The sequence below is a fragment of the Lathyrus oleraceus genome, chromosome 1 (genome assembly GCF_024323335.1).
Source record: "Lathyrus oleraceus cultivar Zhongwan6 chromosome 1, CAAS_Psat_ZW6_1.0, whole genome shotgun sequence".
In the NCBI taxonomy this organism is placed as follows: Eukaryota; Viridiplantae; Streptophyta; class Magnoliopsida; order Fabales; family Fabaceae; genus Lathyrus; species Lathyrus oleraceus.
The window spans coordinates 57,702,956-57,726,641 of record NC_066579.1 but is presented as its reverse complement, the minus strand read 5'-3'; the positions used below and the strand labels follow the sequence as shown (position 1 = coordinate 57,726,641).

The window sequence follows — 23,686 nt, the reverse complement described above, 5'->3', positions numbered from 1 at the left end:
TCAAGGAGATTGGTCTTCATCTTGATTGAAATGATTCATCATCATCATCATGGTTTGTCATCATCAAGTGTTGGAGCACATTCCTTGAGATTAGGGTTTTGACCACTGGTCAACTCTAATCAATTGCATTGGGCCAATCAGGGCATGGCTAGGAGATGGGGTCTATGATGGCTATGGGGATCATCACAGGATTTTATTGTGCATATTGAGGCTAGGGTTTCACCCTTGGGCCATTTCATCAGAAGATTGGAGCTCAGATTGATCAATGCATTGCCAAATTCATCTATTAGTTGAAAAGTCAACTGTGGTCAACTGTGCATGATTTAATGGATTTGGAGGTGAAAATGAGTTGGATACACTTCATTCATGTTGGAACAAGTGTTATTTGACATTTCAAAGCTTAAGAATGGAGAAAATCAAGTCAGGACAAAAATTGTCAAAAATAGAAAGTGACTTGTAATGGAAGTTTCCAAAAATGGAAAGTTTTTGACCTCAAAATTACATGTCCAAGGAAGCTTCAAATGAAAATTTGTTCAACATGAAAGTGGTAGATCTTGTTCTCACCTTTTCAAAAAGTCCAAGAACTTGAAATTCCCATGTATGGTTGGCAAGTTATGGTCCATTCAATTTCAAAAATGACCCATAATCAGAGGGGCATAACTTCCACATGGAGTGTCCAAATTGAGTGATCTTTTTATGTGCAAACTCCATTTGACATGTACTTTCATGGTGCATAATTGGAATTCATCAAAAATGGTCAATGCAAAAAGTCAATTTTCAAGTGTACAGTTAAAAATCCAGGGGCAAAATGGTCCAACTTGAGAAATAATGAGAATTTTGGAATGGGGATTTTTGCAACACCTCACAAATGCAAATTGAAAATGGTTTGAACTGGCATAACATGTTGAGGTTCATTATTTGGTCAAGTCACTTGTGAATTGCATTTGAAAATTATACCATTTGCCATGACATAGTGAAAATCAAAATTACACAACCAATGACCATGGGACAAGTTGCAACACATCATAACTGATATTTAGAGAATGTGTGAGCTGTCATACAGCTGTCATGGGCCCCATTGTGAAATGGCATTTTTGCCCTTGCTTAGTAAAATCACATTTTGCTAATCATATGTCATTTGGCTAATTGGTGATTAATGAGGTGATTAGAGCTGGAGTATATATCACTAATCATAACTAACTTTGGATCAGAATCACATTTCACAAGAATTCAACAAACTTTTCCCTCCAAATTCTCCAAAAGCTCAAGAACATTCAAGAACAAAATTGAGCAAAACTCCTTCAATTCTTCATCAATTCGTGTGGTTCCTTTTGCTGCCTTCTCCAATCATCTTCCTCTCAAACTATTTTGGTAATTTGCATCAAAAGGACATTGGATCCGTGGCTGTTCATCCTTGGTGCATTAATGGCATTTTGCAATTTCTCACAACTGGAGCGTTCTTGAGCTGATCTATCTTCTCCAATTACCTTGCTGAACTTCAATCTTCATCTGTTTTGAAGAAACACGCGCCAAAGCTCCAAGAACATCCACTGTTCCATTCAAGGTACATAAATTCGACCTTCACGATTCCTTCAATTGTTATGTGCTTTGTGTAGAGCGTTCCATGTAGATCAACATGATGTAGGTAGTTTTTGATTTAGTAAACTGTAGGAAGAGATATGTTGATTTTAAGATTTGAATGCGAAACTTTAAATGCTCGATCCATGAGATGTAGTTAGAATTAGGATGAATTAGTTGCATATTTGTGATCCTCATGTTCAGACCTTTCCAATGACTATACGCATGTTAATTTTTGTTGAAATATGATGTTCTTGGATTGTATGAATTTTCTGGAAAAATGGATGAAGTTGATGATGAATTTCTGGAAAAGAGTTTGTTTGATCCGCTGAAACGCAAGTCCAATTTCGAATCATGTTTGCCGCGCGAATCCGTCCAACCACAAGGTGCCAGCGCATTAATGTGCTGCGCACCGTTTTGCCTTGGCTTGTGAGATTTACAGAAATGCCACTGGACCTAATAAAAACATTTTAATTAAATTAACATCTTAAATAATTATTTCAACAATTCATTTAACTTATAAAATTCATAAAAAATTCATTATTAATCCAAAAATAGTGAGACTTTTTTTGATAGATCCCAAATTCTCTCTAGTTTTTTATAGGCATGGTTACATAAGTTGTGCATGGAAAAATGTTGACCTGGCCTATTGATCTTTGACTTGTGTATAATTTTTTCATGTTTCACCAAAACCTTCATGAAATGCTCATATCTTTGAAGAAATGAATGAAAATTTTTGTGCTTATTCTGGACATGTTGATGGTGATTTCCATGTAAAGTTTGTGATTTTTGGATACCTGATGATTGAGATATGATTTTTTGAATCTAGGTGTGACAATTTGTGTCACACCTAGCTAGGTTAACTTTCTGAATTTATTTGCATGACCTAGGATTGTTTGATTGCTCCAAGTTTTTGCATGAATGATCATTGATGTGTCAAGATAACATGTGAATTTTTCTGGATTTTTCTATGGCATTTTCAATTTGATTGATATTTTTCTTCTCTGTTGGTCCATTGTGCAACCTTGTGTGATACATGTTTGTATATTGTTTGTGAAATTCTCATATGGTTTTGGATAAATGTGAAATTTGGTGTGCTGATTATAGACACATTGTAGGACATCATGATTTTGGTCCCATTCATTTCTTAGTTGTTTTCATTGTTTTATGAATTTTTGAAGTGAATGCTTGTGTTGATGCTATGAATTGGCTTGAATAATTGTGTCTGGATTTCTTGATTTTTATTGACCTACTTTCTTTTGTCCAATTGAGCTGAAAATTGACATGCTGTACCTTGAATATGTCCTGTTTAGGTGTGAATTATTTTAGGATTTTTGGAATTGTTTTGGTATGCTTTTAATGGCTATAGTTCTGTTTGGTCATTTGGTGTTGTATTTGACCTAGTTTGTACTAAATTGTGCATGAAATGAATATGGTAAAGGATATGAGCATGGGACCAATTGCATTTGCTTTTGAATTGTTTTAAGTTGATTTTGGATTGGTTTGGCTTGCTGTTTAGATTTTTTTTCTCCCTTTTGGACCCTAGGCTTGGCCTAGGGGTCTAGTTTCTCACATTTGGTGTGGATTTTCAGGATGAAATGCACAATGCTTAATGAGGTTGCTTCAAGTCAATTTGAATTGAGTTTGGTTGATGTTTATAAACTAACATGACTTTGTTTTGTAGGGATTGATGCTTGAGCTTGGGCTTATAGCTTGCACTTGTGTGCATTAACTTGTGTTGTCTGTATAGATTAACATTTGCTGTTTATTGTTGGTTTGTCTGAGTACTGATGATACTTGATTGATTTCAGGTACATTTAGTCGCTTACAGTTCTTTAAGAACTTGCTTGCTGCTGCTTGGTTTTTAAACCACTTGAGGTAGGACTTCTATTCTCCATGTAGTCTGGAAGACCTGGCCTGTTACTTGGCCAGGCAACTGTCTGAAGTCCTCCTTAAGAGGCGATGTTTGTGGTTGTTTACATTTGTGCCAAGCAGGTAAAGACCTCTATGAGGCAATTGGTGGATCAAAGGGATATGCAATCTATCCCCCACTATTCTGTGAGTCGTCCCTCTGCTCACACGGCTGTGTGTTGATGCATTGGGACACAAACCCAAGATCTTGTGCTGTTGCACAATCGAGTCAGAGTCTTTGAGCGTAGAAGGGTCCCTCCATTCTGGACCCACGCTCCTTTGTCTGAAGCTCTCCCTGGTTAGGGATAAGAGCTGTGAAGTCTAATCTTCACTCACCTTTCATCTGCTTCACCTTAGCCCCGTAATGGCAAGGTTAAGAGCGAATACTACCCATGTACAGATGACTTGCTTCGGCAGTCAAACCCATTGTTTGAGCCCACTTGATTGGCTATAGTGTGTGCTATGTGAATACTTGCTTGAAATGCTTGTTTGATCTGTTGATGCTTGTATGCTTGTATGCTTGCTTTCTTCCTGGATAGGATTAGCTTGCAGTTGTGCAAGTAGGTAGAAACCGCAACGTAGGGCAATGATGCATGACAACACTAGGCTCGAGTACAGCTCCCTGGTAGTGTGTCTCCCCTTGGTTTCTGGCTAGAATTTCTTTCCCTTTCGGGGGAACTACATCGCCCTGATCCTCGTTCCAGACGAGGTATGTAGGCAGGAGACCGTGCGAGGTCTCTCCGGGCACCCTTTTCTTTTTTGCGTGTGTTTTGTTTGGCAGCTATCAGGCTCGAGTTCCCGACTCCCTGTTAGTCTGTGTGTGCCGTTTCTTCTGATGTCTCAGCGTCTCTTCTGGCTTGCTTGATGACATGTAGGCTCGAGTTCCCGACTCCCTACTAGTTTGCATGTTCTTTCTTTCCCTTTCAGGGGAACTACATCGCCCTGATCCTCGTTCCAGACGAGGTATGTAGGCAGGAGGTCGTGCGAGACCTCTCCGGGCACCTTTTTTATTTTTTTGCGTGTGTTTGCTTGTTATCTTCTTGCGTGTATTTTGGTTCGGATGCCGACGTAAGTCCAGTGATTGGCGGTCGGGCTCCACGTTTGCCGTTTTATGCGCGTTTTGGTTCGGATGCTGATGTAAGTCCAGTGATTGGCATTCAGGCTCCATGTTTGCCGGTGTGTTTGTTTGCTTGTTTGGCGTGCGTGAGCCGAACTACGGCAGCTCTGATTCTCGTTCCAGACGAGATACGTAGGCATAGGATGCGACGTCCTATCGAGCTCTCTTCCCCTTAACCCCACCTGTGTTGTCTTCGGTGTGTGTGTGTGTGATGTTTTAGCAACCTATTCTTTCTTCTAGAACGTGGATCCCGTCGAGTACGACGGACGTGAGGGGTGCTAATACCTTCCCCTTGCGTAACTGACTCCCTTACCCTTTCTCTTTGGTCGCGAGACCATGCTTTTTCCAGGTTTCTCTGAGCGTTTCCTTTCCCTATCTTGGGATAAATAACGCGCAGTGGCGGCTTTGTGTTGTTTTTGTTTCAGCCCGCCGGTTGTTTTTCGCGGATGCGACAGCGTTGACGATACCACATAAGCAGTTGTTCTAATAGGCGTTCTATTTCAAACCTTATAAATGTCTTTTCAATCGTCGATTTGACTGGTTGTTCTATTTCATTTTGAGGATTGTCATGTGAATTAGAATTATCCATAGAAGGACGTGTGAGTGGGCTATCCTCTTATAAATGTTTTGAATGATGTCAAAACTAGGAAACTTAATATTTGTATACATTAGATCTTATTCTATATGTCTAGATGTGCATTTTCATCTTAGGACACTTAAAATCAGATTAAAAATATTTTTACAAGTCAAAGTTATGGTTGTATGTGAAAAAAAAGGCTATGAGTCGACACATCCATGTCATGGGTCGAAATACACTAAAGGCATTTTAAAATCAAAGTTGATGTCTTCTATGTGTCGACACACAAGGCTTTTAGGTCGACACATAGCACAGATAGGTCGATATATGAACCCTTTGGATCGACTCCTACCGAAACTTTTGCAAATCTGAGTCGACTCCCACATACTTGAGGTCAATACATACTATTTTAATTTTATATGTTCCATCAATGAAAAGTTTTAAATTTTAGTTATGTCGCGTTGCATGATAATGCGTTGTGATGCGGTTATAATGGCATATAAAACTTTTGAACTGCAATTGTCAATATGATGTGGTAATTGTAAACTCTCGTTGGTTTATTTGTTTATGGCTTCATTTTTATGTCGTGACTTTTGAATTACTCTTCTCCCTCTTTAATTAATTACTCTTCTCATTCTTCTATCTATCTTAATGCTTTTTGTTTTTGTTAATTTTAACTTTTACGATTTCGTGTTTCGTTTCATAGTTCATAAATATATATATATTAATTTCTATGGTAAAAGGTAGTTGTAAATTATAATGTTTTTTTTCCTGGTAAAATGATTATGCGGGTATTAATGATCCAATATAGTAGTTTTTGAAGATATGAAAAAATATACTACATTCCTTGGGGGTAAAATGATATTATTTTTATAAGGTTGGTAGAATGATATGATAATTGGAATCTGTAGTTTCTTAAATTTAGTATTTCATAAATTTACTCGTTTTGTATTCACTAAATTTAAATTTGTCACAGAACTGTTGCCCCTTTGTAGAAGATTCAGCTTGAAAGAACCATTGATGGATGATTCACTTCAGTACTTGAGCAGTGATGCGGTCTGATGCAGCGGTGCGGTGATGATGCGGTCTGGTGTGACGGCGATGCAGTCCGGTGCGGCGACGATGTGGTTTTATTGCGGCGATTCCATGTGATTTCATTTCACACCGCAATTGTGTTGCCGTTGCGGTGCCGTCCGCAACCGCAATATTTCGGCCGCATCAAGTGATGTGGTCCGCAATTTCATATTCTGATTTTGTTGTCTGTTTTATAAATACTAATACACATATGTTATCTCTTCTACTGGTTGTTTTACTTGTATTAAATATTTTGGTTAAACTATATGGTATTTTGCTACTTCTGTCACTAAGAAAACACTGGAGAGAGTGAGGCCCACTGACCAAACTAGATGGAAACAGGAAGAGTGGTGTCTGACAGGCAGATGGGATCAGCGGCGACCTCATTCGGGGTCTGGAGGCTGACCTTCACGCTCCGTTAATAGTGACGGCAAAAGAAACGCATATAACAACACATGTGGCTGTGGTTGACAAAGGGACTAGGTGGACTGGTTGATCTGACGATAACGAGTCTGATGGTGTATTCATCATTCTACCTAAGGTCCTGTGTTTCGGCTAGGTTTTGACACTCTTGACCGACCCAATAATTGTGAGTTTGGTACCTTAAATTTAGCTATTTTTTTTAAGAATGAATAAAAACATTTTGTGAATTGTATATATTTATATTTTTTTTTATGGGAAAAGTAGTTTACATAACCTTTTTTTGGTCACTTAATAATTATATTGATTTTGACCATTTACAAGCTTGAGACCAGGCCAATAACTTCTGAATTGTGAAGTAGTATTGAAAATAATGTTTGATTGTAATTTTCTATACAGATTCTTCTTGATATATGCATTGAGAATGTAGGAGAACTAATACGACCAAATTATGTCAAAGAGATCATATATGTCGTAATAAAGACTACTTTGATATTTAAATTTCACTAACTCATTTTGTTACTAAGCATTGCCTTTTTGATAAAATCAATGACACATACAGGTTGCAACAAGGAGTTTTGGAGGCATATAGCATCAAAATTTGGATGATAAGATTAATTCTCTCTACAAAGTAATAGCATCTCTTGCAGCAGTGCCTAAGTCACAAGATTCACAAAAGGAGCATGTCTTTGAAAACTTATTTTCAAGTAGGACCATCAGAAAGCTAATTTTAGATTGCACTGACTTTGCTTCCATCTTAGGGGAGGAAGCTTTAAAAGGAAAAAGTGAATTATGGGCCCATGGTCACAGGTAGGTCTGATTTGCTAGCATATCACTATACTAGTACTTGCATATAATTAATAATTTTAATCTTACAAAGTAGACCTGAATTGTACACATCAGGTTCAAGCTTGGTACCTAAATAGAGTAAGCTTAGAATGATTGAAACTGCTCATGTGGCTACATTAAATTACTGGCTAATCAAGATTTGTTCCCCTAGTTTAAATTAGAAGAATAGTCTTAACTTCATTTTAGCATGATATGTTATTAGTCTATGATTCAACCATATTTCTTTTCATTTAAACTTTTACTATCTCTTTTTATCATCTTTATATTATCGTCTCAATTACAATTTTTTCATAATAAACAAAATCAAAATCTACATTTTATAATACTACATCGAAAATTCATCTCAGCCCCGCGCATCGTGCGGGTCTCTATCTAGTTAATATTATTATATAGTACTCACACTTTAAATGGAAGGCGTGTCTAATATTTGACGGGGATTGGTGTTTCACATCTACCAGACACCCATATATGTAATTATATTCAACCATCTTTTAAGTGTAATGTAGCGGTCTCTAGATAATATTAAATTGCCTCATTGATGGTAACATCACTCAATTCGATATGGTTTAGAATTTCTGTCAATAATGGTGACATTTACTGAAAGTTAGAACTTTTTGCCTATAAATTGATGTTACTCCTTTATAAAACTTTCATTATTTGAGGTTGTGAAAAAGCTGATAAAATGCTTTGGTTGGGAAGTTTACTCACAATGCTTGTTAACCTGCTTAGAATAGAAATAGACCTACTTATCAGTTGTGCACTTATGAAGTAATAACATAAATAGATTTATATAGTAAAGATTGAGACACACTAAAGTAACACCGCATTGCTCGTTATTATTCAGCTATAAAATTATATAATTGTATTGCAACTATATATTATTCAAGGTCTGACATGGTTGTTTGTTTACTCGTTATTTTTAAGCTATATGATTGAAAAATAACACATGCGGATTTTAATTATAGAGTAGGTAACACCTTTGCTAATTATAGGTTTTTTTGTTGGTAGATGACAATCCACGGCAGAGAGTTAAAATTTTGCCATACCGGGCATTTCGAGGTGGCGTTATAATGTTAGATATGCATTCGAGAAATATTCCCTTTGTTTTCCTTTTTGATCAACTAGAGAAACATCATGAACAACCTCGTGATATAGAACCTACTGTTTTTCCAATTTCACCTACTATTCCTTATATAGCCCATTATTCCATAGTGATTAGTTGTTATATATTAATCGTTCTGTTTTTCATTTTTCGTAGGTTTCTGAAGAAGGAAGTGCAATTTCATCACTTCATAAAAAGATCATCAGATGCAAGCAACACACGTAAAGAAAATCATCAAAATCCTAAACTGACATATGATTTTTATGACACTTTTATGTTCTAAAACTTGTTTATTTTGAGAATAGCTTAAGATAACAGACACAAAAAATGTTGGTCATTTTTGTATTTTAATATTTTAGAAGAAGTTTATGATACCTTATAGAAAATATTTAAAGTTATGTAATATATGTTCTTTAATTTTGTTACAAGAATGAATAAATGTAAATTTATTATATATTTTAATTTACTTTTAGTATTAGTGTTAAATTGTGACAAAAAAACTAAATTCATTTTAGCATATTTCAAAGAGATCATTTTGAAATTAATTTGAAAATTATGGCGGTTTATACAATATCATAAGTCAATTAGAACGGTTTAAAATGACTTATTTATGACGGATTTAACCGACTTACGATTTGAAGATATTTATTTATTATGTGAAATATTTGGCGTTTGAAGTCGCCACTAATTTCATTTAAACACCGCCAATTTAAATTTTGTATAATATTACGTTTTGCACGACGTTTAAATTTAAACCGTCATTATTTTCCTTGCGGCAGCCAAATTTATGGCGTTTTATAAAACATCGTATTTTGACCTATGTCGATTCAAAACAATTTACGCATTTTTTTGTACCATTTGTTTCGTAATGTTCTTCTCCTCAGCATTTTCCACGTAAATTTATTTATGTTTTTTATATCCGAAATGTTCTCTAGGTATTCATTTGGATAAAACTAAGAAGGAATTACCCACTTTAAACAAATGCTTCTTCGCGCCAAAACATTGTTGGTCGACATGTCTTGCTGACGTCGAAATCCTGAGCAATACTATCGTAAAAAACGTTGTAAAGAATATTTCTTATCAGAAAATACTAAGTCCTCAATCTTTATCTCTCATATTGAGACTTCAACCTCCCTAGCTAACACAAGATGTCAAAAATGTCCTTTTAGATTTCAACTTTTTCCAGGTCTTCTCAATATGCTAAGATTTTTGACCATGTCAAAAATTCATCTAACAAATTTCCCCAAAAAAAACCTCTTTTGAATAAAAGGAGATATGTGCGTTTTTTTACTTTCTTTAACATTATTTCACCTAGTGGACTAAAGGCTTCAAACTATTTGTCAGAATCAGAATCTATAGGAATTTAAAAGTCTCATCATGATGACAGATATGAAGGTAGATGTACTCAATGTTTAAATATTAAGTCAATGGCGCTGGATATAGTTTCTCAAGCACGCGCACACACACACACAATATGTTCAATTCAACCTTACTTATCTACTCACATAAGATTTATCAAAGAAAAATATCTCCGAATGAATGACAAAATATTGTTGAAATAGCATAACACGAATTTCATAAGTTGGTTTAATGTAACGATTTCTAATGATGGTAGTACATTCGAGATAATTAAATGAATGTCTTACATCCTTAAATTTAATGTAATAACTTGGAGTGTATAAGATATTAGTAAGTTTTTATTTTATATAAAATCAAAAGATGATCATAGTAAAATGTAAAATAGTGGGGTTATAGTTGACGCAGAATCCATGTATTTCTCTAGTTCGAAAGATAAGAATCCTATAATGACATCTAGAGTGTACTTTGAGGTCATTGATGCGATTTGAGAGATTGATTATGTGTTACTCAAAGTGCATTTATTTAAATGCAAGTGAGTTGACAATAACACTAATGTACAAGTTGATGAGTTATGATTCATACGTGTTGACCTTGGCAAGACAACCTATATGACCGAAACAATCATCATGACATCCCAAGTAAAACAAATATTTTATGTCACTGACCCTTCTGACAAAAGATGATCAATTGTTCTCCACGAAAAACACATTCCTAATAGTGATAAAAATTATGATTTAAATTTTGATATTCCTGCGGCTCTTTCTTATGCAGCACATGTGCCTACTTAATAGGAATAAGTTGATACAGATGATGTGTCTGCTATTTGTTATGATCATGAATAAGACATATGAGAAAATTAACAAGTAAATTTTTTTAATTATTTTTTCATAATTTATTGTATGTTATAATTTCAAAGTATTACATACTACCAAGTATTATTATTTTAAATTATAGGTGTTTAGAGACAATACACAAAAAGACGTTCTCGGTCATGTTGTGGATCTTGATTCCTTCAAAATAATAAATGTATTGCACATTATTTTTCTATGTTGATTGGTTTCTTATTTAATGTAATGATGTAAGTTAAATGTAGTGTTTTGGTGTCATTTTGATTTTGATGTAATACAATTTTTTGTTTTTAATAGTTGTCAATTTGTTTTTGGTTTACAAATGTATTGTGTTATTGTTTCTAGTTATTTTTTTATTCACAAAAGTACAGGTTAAAAAATGAGAATATTGTAAAATAAAAAATATATATTAAAAAACTAAAATATTTTATCACGGTTGGTTATTGCAACCGTGGTAATATATAGTGCGCTATCCAGTATAATTAAAGCCAAAAATGGTGTTGTTGTTTTTCAACTTTTCACTACGGTTTGATATGTAGTGCATTTTCCAAATTATTACCACGATCCATAGCATATGACGATAAGTATCCCACTTACTACTATACCTTACATTACCATTAACCATCAACCGTGAGTAAAAGCCTATTTTAATCGTTATAAAATGTATATTTTATAATAGTACAAATATCAATCTGCATCTTAATGCATGTGTTGCGAACTTTAATCAACTTAACCATCATTATGGAACCTTTAGAATTTCACGTTCTTTTATTCTTAATAGAAGAACCCTCATTTATAGGAAGTGTGTTGGATGAACCACCCATTTCTACTTAAAAACCACAATGAACATTGTATCTAATACAACATCACAAAGGCACTTAACGTGACTCATGGTACATATGAGAAAAATGTAAAAGTTTATAAAATATGAAGTTACCACAAATGAATAAAAGGACCAGAGAGAATATACATGATATAAAAAAAACCTCTTTAAACTGTATAATAAATGGGAATGCAACAACCATATTAATCAAAATATTTTTCCATTAGTTTAATAAACAAGAGCACATCAAATTTAAAATACATGATACTAAGGAATTCACAGAGGTTATACATAGAGTAAAAATTAAAAATGAAACCAGCACATTCATCAAAATGCTTAAAACGAAATCAAAAACAACATATATTTTTGCACTCAATTTTTACCTATAATTTTATTAATAAAAATATCAAAAGGCACATAAATAAAATAAAATAAAATAACTTATATTGTTTTATCATGTTCTATCCATCTCCTTTAACACCTTTTTTTCTATCAATTGTTTCTCATAACTTAGAAAAAAATTAAACATAACGCGGACAAGAATTATGCCTTAATTATTTATTCTTTGAGGTGAAAGTTATATTATAAAATATTAATTTCGACTTTTTTATATTTTTAAAACTTAAATTTTGATCCATGGTGGCAACTTGAATGTGTGGATCGCATAATACATTGAGTCAAATTGAGAGAATAGAGGTTGTTGAAGAAGTGAAGAAGCTTTTATTGTTAGCTGGCCATTAATATTTATGGCCACTTCTTTTGCAACTGCCTTCTGGTTCCAATGTAATGGTCAATTTTATTTCTTTCCCTACTTAATTGAAAATAATTACCAGATACATTAACACCCAGCACTATTGTAAATTAGTTTATTCACTTTCTATTAAATTTGAAATATATTAAAAAATTGTTGACAAAAAATAATAATAAATTACATTATAATATATTATTGTATTTGAGAAATCAAAAATATTATTCTTTATTTTTAATTTAATTGTTCGATATATATATATATATATATATATATATATATATATATATATATATATATATATATATATATATATATATATATTAATTGAAAGTGAATTATTAAAAATTTGTGTAAGAAGTACTTTTACTTTAAGATAAAGGGATTTGTTTTGACGTGTTATTTGACATGTAAGAACTACTTTAAAATATAGGTAGGATGCATTGGACACATTATGTGGACAATCGTATGCAAAACTGCTAGTAACAATGGTAGGTGTTTCGACACTGATTCTACTGTGGTGATATAAATTAATTAAAATTTGTTCTTTTTAACATTTAAAAATGTTGAATTTTAATTAGTATAGATGTTTCTACACTGATTCTAACTGTGGTGATGTGAATTAACTAAAATTTATTCTAATAACAGTATGAGTATCGAACTATTGTTAATATCATTTTATTGTGCCCGCTTGACATTTCTTAAAACCGACAGCAAATAATACACGTTTTCCCCGCTAGCTTATCAAAAGTGTTAGATTTCATTTCAGACCCAAGTTCACTTTCTCTTAGTGAAACTAATATTAGAAAATAGAAACAGAAGAAATAAGGAGAATCAAGAAAATGTCTCTTGACACTCCATTGATTGTTGAAGAAACAAAACAGAACAGCAAGGAAGAAGATAGAAGACAGTTGATTGAAGAAGTGAAAAAACAGTTATGGCTATCAGAATGTTATGAGTGAGGGCAGAATAGTCAATACAACAACTGAATCCATGGAGAATGATGGACAGACGTGGAATGAGAGAAAGGAGCTCTAACAGAAAATATGTCACTGACTATGTTAAATAGGCCAATGATTAGTTACTAGAGGGGGGAATTGAATGTGGAAGAATATGACTCTCTTCTCTCTCTGAAGCTTATGCTTTTCTAGTACTATTATTTAGATTTCATCTTTCCATTTCCTTCAAGGATAATTGTACTGTTGCACTGATTATTAGTACAATTTTTATCACTTTTCCACTGTGTTATAGACTCTGTTATTTGCATTCATAACATCGGGTGCTTTCATTACCTTCCATGATGGTGGAGAATACTCGCATGAAAAGTATGGAAAACTCCATAGCCGAAATGACCAAAACCTTACAAAGATTTTTGGAGGATTCAGATCACCGTCACAATGAGTATATGCAGCATCGCCATCTGGATCAAGCTCGCTTCGAACGAGTTGAGAAACAATTGAGCTCGCTTCAAATACCTCCGACCTCCGATGGAAAGGGCTCTGCTACGCCGACTCCGCCGCCATCACAACCATTTCAGGTGCGTAATATTAAGCTGGACTTTCCTCATTTCGATGGATCTGAAGTCATGAACTGGATTTTTAAGGCTGAGCAAGTTTTTTATTATTATGCGACACCGGACAACCACCGTCTCACCATCGCCGCCGTGCACATGGAGAAGGACGTTGTCCCGTGGTTTCAGATGATCGCACGAAATCAACATTTTCAATCCTGGGGAATGTTTACTCGTGCTTTGGAAATGGAATTTGGGTCTTCTCCATATGAATCACCACGTTCATCACTGTTCAAACTGACCCAATCCACCACTGTTTGTGATTACTATTCTGCTTTTACTGTGCTAGCCAATAGGGCCCAAGGTTTAAGCCCAGAAGCTGTCATCGATTGTTTTATTAGTGGCCTCAAAACCGACATTAAACGTGACGTCATTGCTCAGACTCCTTCATCACTATCACATGCTTTTGCCCTTGCAAAACTGTACGAAGACAAATATTTTCCTCCACCCCCAAATCCATCACCGGCGCCCACCCACAAACCCTACCACTACCCCACTCCGTACCCTAACCCTCGAAATCAACCACCACCACCAATTCTTCCCTCGCCTCAAGCAAAACCACCAAATTAACCACTCAAATCTAATCCCATTCGCAATATTACAAGAGCAGAGATGCAATTGCGTAGAGAGAAAGGCCTTTGTTATTATTGCGATGATAAATTCTCAATTACCCACAAATGTCCAAATCGTCATTTTCTATTGCTTCAAGCTGATGAAGAAGATGCAATTCCCCACTTTAGTGAAACCCCTGATTCACCTACACCTCAACCTAGTCACGTTGGAGACTTTGAACACCATCTCTCTTTGAACACATTGAATGGGTCACATGGTGCGGGTACCTTGCGTTTTCATGGGCAAATACAGGGTATTCATGTCAGTGTTTTGTTAGATAGTGGAAGCTCTGACAATTTTCTACAACCTCGAATTGCACATTGCCTCAACATCCCTATTGAGTCCACTGAACAATTTAAGGTTATGGTAGGTAATGGGAATTCTCTTGAAACTATGGGCTATATTGCTGAATTACCAGTGATTGTGCAGGGTCACACTCTCCAGCTGCCTGTCTATTTGCTCCCTATTACTGGTGCAGATTTGGTCCTTCGAGCTCCTTGGCTAAAAACTTTAGGTCCTCACATTGCAAATTACAACGCATTATCCATCAAGTTTTATCTAAAGGAAACTTTTGTAACTCTATTTGGGGACAAGCACAAAGGTCCTAGCTCTGCACAATTCCATCACATCCGAAGACTACACAACACTCATGCTATTGAGGCTTCCTTTACACTACAATTTCAAGAAGTGGGACCATCAATAGGCAGCAAACAAGCCCCTACACATCCTGCAGTAGCATCAATTTTATCCCAATTTGCTGAGATTTTTGTGGAACCCCAGGGTTTACCACCAACTTGGTTTCAGGACCATGCCATTCCCCTGGTGAAAGGAAGTAATCCAGATAAGGTACGCCCTTATAGATATCCGCATAGTCAAAAAGCTCAAATTGAATCCATGGTTGCTGATATGTTAGACCAGGGCATTATACAACCTAGCAATAGCCCTTTGTCATCACCGACGCTATTAGTTAAGAAGAAAGATGGATCATGGAGGTTTTGTACCGATTATAGGGCCTTGAATGCAATCACTATCAAATATAGTTTTCCAATACCCATTGTGGATGAGCTCCTCGGTGAATTGTATGGCTCCCATTACTTTTCTAAGCTTGACCTTAGGTCCGGATACCTCCAAATTCTTGTCAAAGAAGAGGACAGATATTAAACAGCCTTCCGGACTCACCAAGGCCTTTACGAATGGCTGGTAATGCCCTTTGGCTTATCAAATGCACCGACAACCTTTCAGAGTTTAATGAATCATGTCTTCCAACAGCATCTTCGGAAATCTGACTTGGTATTTTTCGACGATATTTTGGTTTACTCTCCTTCTTGGGAGACGCATTTGATTCACTGGACTGAGGTACTGCACTTAATGCGTTCACATTCTCTATATGCCAAATTGTCCAAATGTTGTTTTGGATTTACCGAAGTTGATTACTTGGGGCACACCATTTCACATCAGGGAGTTCAAATCGATCAATCCAAAATCCAAGCTGTTTTGAATTGGCCTACCCCTACTAATTTGAAGCAACTGCGTGGGTTCCTAGGACTGTCTGGTTACTATCGCCGTTTTGTGCGTCACTATGCAACCATTGCAGGTCCTTTGACTGAACTATTAAAGAAAGATACATTTACTTGGACCCTCCAAGCCACTACTGCCTTTGAGGATCTCAAACATGCCATCACAGTTGCACCAGTGCTAGCTCTACCGGATTTTCATAAGCCATTTATACTAGAAACAGATGCTTCCGGCACCGGCATTGGGGCATTTTTGAGCCAAGACAAGCACGCCATAGCATACTTCTCCAAGAAACTCAACCCCACCATGCAACGCAAGTCCGCTTATGTAAGAGAATTGTATGCAGTCACCGAGGCAATGGCCAAGTTTCGGCACTACATTCTTGGTACCAAGTTTATCATACGCACGAATAAAAAAAGCTTAAAATCCTTGACTGCTCAAACCATCCAGACACCAGAGCAACAAAAGTGGTTACACAAGTTTTTGGGCTTTGATTTTTCCATTGAGTATAAACCCGGCAAAGACAATATTGCAGCGGATGCCTTGTCCCGTTCATTCTTTGCTATATCAGAACCTATTAATCCGTTGTTTCCCTTGATTGTAGTTGCAATTGATGCTGACCAGCATTTGTCCTCTATTAAATTACAATGTGAGCTAGGTACTTGTGTGGACCCATTGTTCAGTGTGCACAATGGTGTTTTGTATTGGAAGCAGAGAGTAATGGTACCCCCTACAGTACTTGTAATTCAAGCCATTTTGGAAGAATTTCATTCTTCTATGTTGGGTGGTCATTCTGGTATAGCTCGAATGAAGCTCGCATTATGTCACAATTCATTTGGCCCTCTATGTCGAAAGATATTCGCTTGTTTGTTTCAAATTGTTTGGTGTGTCAACAAGCGAAGTCCTTCACTGCTGCACCTGCAGGGTTGCTCCAACCACTTCCGATTTTGGCCCAAATTTGGGAGGACCTATCCATGGACTTTATAACCGGCCTTCCTCCTTCGCATGGCTTCACTGTGATCATGGTAGTGGTTGATTGCTTATCTAAGTACAACCATTTTGTTCCCCTCAAGACTGATTTTACTAGCTTCAAGGTAGCCGAAGCCTTCCTTCACAATGTGGTGAAACTACATGGCTTTCCTAAGAGTTTGGTGTTTGATCATGATAAAGTATTCACAAGCTCGTTTTGGCAACATTTGTTCAAACTGAGTGGAACCACTTTGGCTATGAGTTCGGCTTATCACCCTCAGTCCGATGGACAAACTGAGGCAGTCAATAAGTGTCTCGAAGTGTATTTACGCTGTTTTGCTGGGCAGGTATCTCAAAAATGGGCCAAATTGATCGACTGGGCAAAATTTTGGTATAATTATTCCTTTCAAACTAGTATTGGCATGACTCCATTTAAGGCGGTTTACGGTAGAGAACCTCCTCCATTGATTAAGCATGACACCGCTACTGTAGTGGTTCCTTCTCTCCATGATATGCTAGTTGAACGCGACAATACCATTCAACTGTTGAAGAACAACTTACACAGGGCACAACAAGTTATGAAGCGTAATGCTGATTTCAAACGACGCTTTGTGGAATTCCAGTTGGGAGATATGGTTTTGGTCAAGCTGCAACCATACCGCCAACATTCAGTGGCTTTGCATCGCAACCAGAAGCTGAGCATGCGTTACTTCGGGCCTTTTCCTATCATTGAGAAGGTCGGGCCTATGGCATACATACTTTTACTTCCACCCTCTACTAAGATCCATCCTGTTTTTCATGTGGTCAACTTGAAGTTGTGTAAAGGTGACCACACTACTAAATAATTTCCACTACCATTGCTCACCAATGATACTGGTCCCCTCTTAGTTCCTGAAGTTATTCTGGATTCACGTGTGCTCATTATGAAAGGGCAAGACATGCAACAAGTCTTAGTTAAATGGGTTGATTTTCCACATCAGAATGCTACATGGGAAAATTGGGTAGAGTTCAAGACCAACTATCCCAACTTTAACCTTGAGGACAAGGTTAATTTTGATTGAGGGGGTAATGTTATGAGTGAGGGCAGAATAGTCGATACAACAACTGAATCCAATGAGAATGATGGACACTTGGCACATGATCCTGCTTTTCCGGAGCCAAGACGTGGAATGAGAGAAAGGAGCTCTAATAGAAAATATGCCACTGACTATGTTAAATAGGCCAATGATTAGTTACTAGAGGGGGGGAATTGAATGTGTAAGAATATGGCTCTCTTCTCTCTCTGAAGCTTATGCTTTTCTAGTACTATTATTTAGATTTCATCTTTCCATTTCCTTCAAGGATAATTGTACTGTTGCACTGATTATTAGTACAATTTTTATCACTTTTCCACTGTGTTATAGACTCTGTTATTTGCATTCATAACACAGAACCATTAGTTTCAGTTTCACTTTTGAATTTGGTATGGATCTTATTTTTATTATGTTTGTTGGTCATCTTGGTGAATTGAATCTTCCTGGTGCTTTGATGGCTACTTCTTTAGTTACTGTCTGTCATACCCCAAAATTTGCCCATTAATCTTGCAATACATTTTCCGAAGCACTCCAGCTCACAAGGGGCCCAATCCAGAAAATGACCCCAAATGGCCTGCTCGCTAGGCGAGCAAATCCTTCGCCTAGCGAAGCTTGCGAATACCAGAATTGTTGGGCTTCATTCTGAGCCCATTAGGTCACAGATGGCCTGCTCGCTAGGCGAGCAAATCCTTCGCCTAGCGAACCCTTCGCTACAACGCTCGCCTAGCGAAGCTTGCGATATATCAGAATTTTTGGGCTTCATTCTAAGCCCATTAGGTCACCACAATCACTATAAATACCAACACTTCAGTCAGGAAAAGAAAGAAACGAAAACAGACGAGGACGGACGGAAACCCTGGCATAGAAACCCTGGAGACCAACTCAGAGAATTCCGAGTAAAGAAACCCTGAAGGCCGCTCATCCGCACCAAGGTTGCCTCCGCCCAATTCGACCCGATTTGCCAATCCAAAGTTGCGATTCCATTGCAAACAGGTTTGCGTATCACTACTGTTTTATGCTTTTAATCGGTAATCGCTACATACATAAGGCATCATGATTAAATTTTTCGGATATGTAATTTGATTTCACATGTGAATTTAAGTATGCCTGAATATCCTGAATGTTTGTCCATGCTATTCCTGTAATTAAATGCCATAAAGTTCAGGGTGCCGGAGATCATGCTGCTATCAAACTCAAAACCCGTAGCAGCTCGCTAGCACATCACTAAGCGAACCCGGGGCGAGCACTCGCTAAGCCTTCGCTAGGCGAAGCAGGAGTGTCATACCCCAAAATTTGCCCATTAATATTTCAAGACATTTTTCAGGGCACTCCGACTCATTTTTATGACACTGATCTTAAAGGAACAAAGGCCCAGCTCACAAGTGGCCCAATCCAGAAAATGGCCCAAACTGGCCTGCTCGCTAGGCGAGCAAATCCTTCGCCTAGCGAACGTTCGCTGCACGCTCGCCTAGCAAACGTTCGCTACACGCTCGCCTAGCGAAGCTGGCAGATAACAGAAAATTTTGGGCTTCACTCTGAGCCCATTAGGTCATGAAAAAAAGGCATTATAAATACCATAATTCCAGTCAGAAAAAGGAGAGGACGAAAAAGGACGAAAGGAGGACCCTAGCAAGCAAACCCTAGCGCTCACAGACGGAAAATCCTGGAGGCTAACCCTGAGAATTCCGAGTAACCCTAAAGGAAACCCTGAAGGAAAAGCCGGCGGCAGCAAGGTCACTTCCGCTCAATTCGATCCGATCGGCCAATTCAAGGTTACAATTCGATTACAAACAGGTTGGCATTGCTATTACTACCTTATGTTCTTAATTTGCACATGGTATCATGATTGAATTTATGAAACTATCTTAAGTTTTACATATGAATTTAAGTATGCATGAACATCTGAATGTCTAACCACATAATCTCTGTAATGAATGCTATAAGGTGTGAAGCTTGCTGCCATTATATCGTTATTAAAACCGGAATCCGCAGCCGCTCGCTAGCACATCGCTAAGCGAGCATGCAACGAGTGTTCGCTAAGACTTCGCCAGGCGAAGCAGGAGCGAACGCGACAGCAGCCGACTTTTTCTGTTCTGACTTTTACCCACCTGTCATGTTTTTATCATAGCCATGCATTGTTTATCTGACCCTACTGCTGTTCTAGTTTCTTTTGTGGTGTAATTCTCGATTGCACCCTGATTTGGTATTCTGACATGTTTGCTGAGTTTTGCAAAGGTTCACACATCGCCGGGAAAGCTAGCTAGATAGGTATTCCACTTTATTTGTGGGATGCCCTTTGTGGAGTTTCACCCTAAATTACCTAATTAATTTTAATGTATTAATTTTAATGTGGAGATCCACCCTCCATTACTTAGCTGATTTTTAATGTATTGATTTTAATGTGGAGATTCATCCTAATCGCCTAATTGATTGTAAAATACGGCCTTTAAATATGTGATCTTGGACCTCTCTTTGCTGCCCTACGGTATTACGGTATAACGGTCGTGTCCCGCGAATGTAGGGATACACTTAGCAAAGACCCTTCGGTTAAATCATCATAAAATAAATCATGGTCCCTCGAATGTTGCCTTCGAAAATACGATTTTGTCCCTCGATGACCCTTCGGTGTAGCCTACGGTTAAATGATGATCGTCCCTTCGAATGCTAAGGTATCCTTACAACTGTTGCCTTCAATGACCTATCGATGACCCTACAATGACCCTTTTACATCCAAAGGATAAAACTACTTACTTCTCAATAGTAAGGACAGTTTTACCCTCATAAGGATAGGAAATGCCCATAACGACCTTAGGAAGGTATAACTCTCAATTACTGGATCATAACCTAAAACATTTTCCACCCCTCACACTTTGCAAGTCCTAGAAAATCACCACTTGGTATACATTCATACTAGAATCATTACCAAGTTATATTTTTCTAAACTGTTTTTCAAAATCAAACGAGATAAATACTTTGTATACATTCATACGAGAATCATTACAAAGTTAAACTCTCTTTTCGAAACATTTTTAAACAATTCACCAACACTTTTCAGACAAAAATATAAGTGATCCAGCAATTAAGAGCCCATGGATAACCATGGATACAAAGGGTGCTAATACCTTCCCTTTGTATAATGTACCTCCCGAGCCCAAAATCTATTGAGGTCTTTCCTGTTCTTTTCCACCTTTCCTTATTGGATAAAAGAAAAGTCGGTGGCGACTCTTGCTATCCGCGACATTGCGATAAAAAGCAAAATACCCTAAGTCAGTTCATCGTATGACAGAACTGGCGACTCTGCTGGGGACGATTACAAGAGAGGTTACCTTAAAAAACAAGATCACTTATTTAAAATAGTCTGATTTACTTTTAAGGGATTGCTTGGGTATTCTTGAGTGAAAGATCCTACACCCGGATCTAGTGTACCTTAGGTAAGTAGCAATAGATCATCGCGACTATCCGGCGTATACTGGAATGGTTAAAATGATGGTTACGGTTAATGTGACACTTTGGATGTCCTGATGTTCCTCATGTTTACTTGAGGAAAAATTTTGCATCTGCGTGGTGTCATTAAAGCATTAACCAGACCTTTAGAACCCTAATTGACTCATCCTGGCCATTAGAAAGTAGTGAGATAACTGACTTCGGTTCCGACTGGGGTTGGTTGAGACTCGATACTACACTCCTTGAGATTGGACTTTAGGGAAGCTTCGGTCAACCACTTGGTGTTGCACTGAAGTGGACTTGAAGGAAGGTCAATGATTGGAGATCCTTTTAGAACCCGGTTACTATTCTAGGACAGGTTGAACCAACCAAACTTCAGTAGGGAGGGTACTTACCTATGGAACTCATGCAAGCCTTAAAACTTAGGAGTGATTGTTGTGTGACTTGCTTGTGTTTGTTTACATAACATCATAACATAATAACATCATAACATCATAATATCATGACATTATAACCATTTCAAGGACTTAGGGATTTAACTTTGCTCTGTTTTGTAAAGCTATGGCTCCTAGGAAGACCATCCGGATTAATCTTGTAGCAATCTCTCCTCAACTCAAGAACTTAGTGTCAGAAATTTCCGATCATGCGCAGTTCATCAAGAGACATGGTTCTCTTCTCAATTTAGTTACCACTGGGTTCAAAGAAGATATGATGAGAGTTTTATTCCAGTTCTTCGACCCTAAACATCATTGCTTCACATTCCCAGATTATCAGTTGGTACCCACATTGGAAGAATTCTCCAGACTGCTTGGGATACCTATCCTTGATCAACTACCGTTCAGTGGTTTAGAAAAGGTTCCAAAGTCTGAAGAAGTTGCCGCAGCTTTACACATGACGAAGTCCGATATTGAAGCTAATTGGGTAACAAGGAGTGGAGTTAAGGGTTTACTTGCCAAATTCCTGACAAATAAGGCCCGAGAATTCTTAAAAGTTATGAATGTCCGTGCTTTCGAAGACATCCTGGCATTGCTAATCTATGGCTTGGTGTTATTCCCTAATCCAGACCAATTCATAGACATGAATGCTATTAAGATATTTCTCACTCATAACCCTGTACCTACCTTGCTGGGAGACATTTTGCATTCCCTCCACACTCGTACCATGAAGAAGCAAGGGACTCTCATGTGCTGCATACCTTTGTTGTCTAGGTGGTTTATTTCGCACCTTCCTCAATCGGTCTTGAAGAACGAGCAGAATTTGAAATGGTCTCAAAGGATAATGTCGCTCTCCCACCCAGACATCTGTTGGTGTCCTCAGTTCAAGGAAAATGTTACCATCATTGACCGTTGTGGCGAGTTCCCTAATGTACCACTCCTAGGAATAAGAGGAGGTATTACTTATAATCCTGCTTTAGCTCTGCGACAGTTTGGTTGTGCTCGAAGAGATGGTCCACATGAAATGATCATCGAAGGCATTGTGTTCGACTATGACAACGATTCCCAAGGCCTCCGTCAAAGATTTGTACGAGCTTGGGGCATGGTGAAGAGAGGTACGTTAGGACAGAAAAATTCTATTCCTATGGAACCTTATCTCAGATGGGTACGCGCTAGAGCTCGTGAACTTGTCATGCCATATCTTGCAATCGGACCTCAGATTGTCGAACCTGAAGCTGAAGGAGATGCTCCTCAGATCATTCCTTATCCGGATATGCCTACCAATGTTGAGGAACTAAAGAGATCCTGGATCCAGTTGAGAGAAGAAAGGGATACTTTCGAGACTCAGTTCGTCGCAGAAAGGAAGAAAGTGTTAGAACTTACCAGTCAGCTTAATGAGGAACGAAGACTCAATGCGTATCTTCGCCCAAAAAGAAGCCACCCCTGGGAGACTTGAGCTTTCATTGTATTTTTATTATTATTCCTTTTGTAATGAACATTGGTCAAAGAAATTAGCAATAAACATTTCTCTCTTGTTGGTGATTTACGCAAAGTTAAATTCCAAAAGTCATTGAAAACATTTCATACATTGCATAGCATAACATAACACTGCATAACAGGTATTCTACAAGTTCAATGTTCTCACGGTCTTCCTTCTAAACAG

The 23,686-nt window shown here is 37.4% G+C and overlaps 1 long non-coding RNA gene across 1 annotated transcript; it reads left to right on the top strand.

Moving 5' to 3' along the window:
- Positions 1-6,169: 6,169 nt before the first annotated feature.
- On the top strand, positions 6,170-8,880 carry LOC127115422 (uncharacterized). Its single transcript, XR_007800723.1, has 3 exons — positions 6,170-6,846; positions 7,240-7,487; positions 8,785-8,880. It is a non-coding gene; the product is annotated as an uncharacterized LOC127115422 (long non-coding RNA).
- Positions 8,881-23,686: the final 14,806 nt, after the last annotated feature.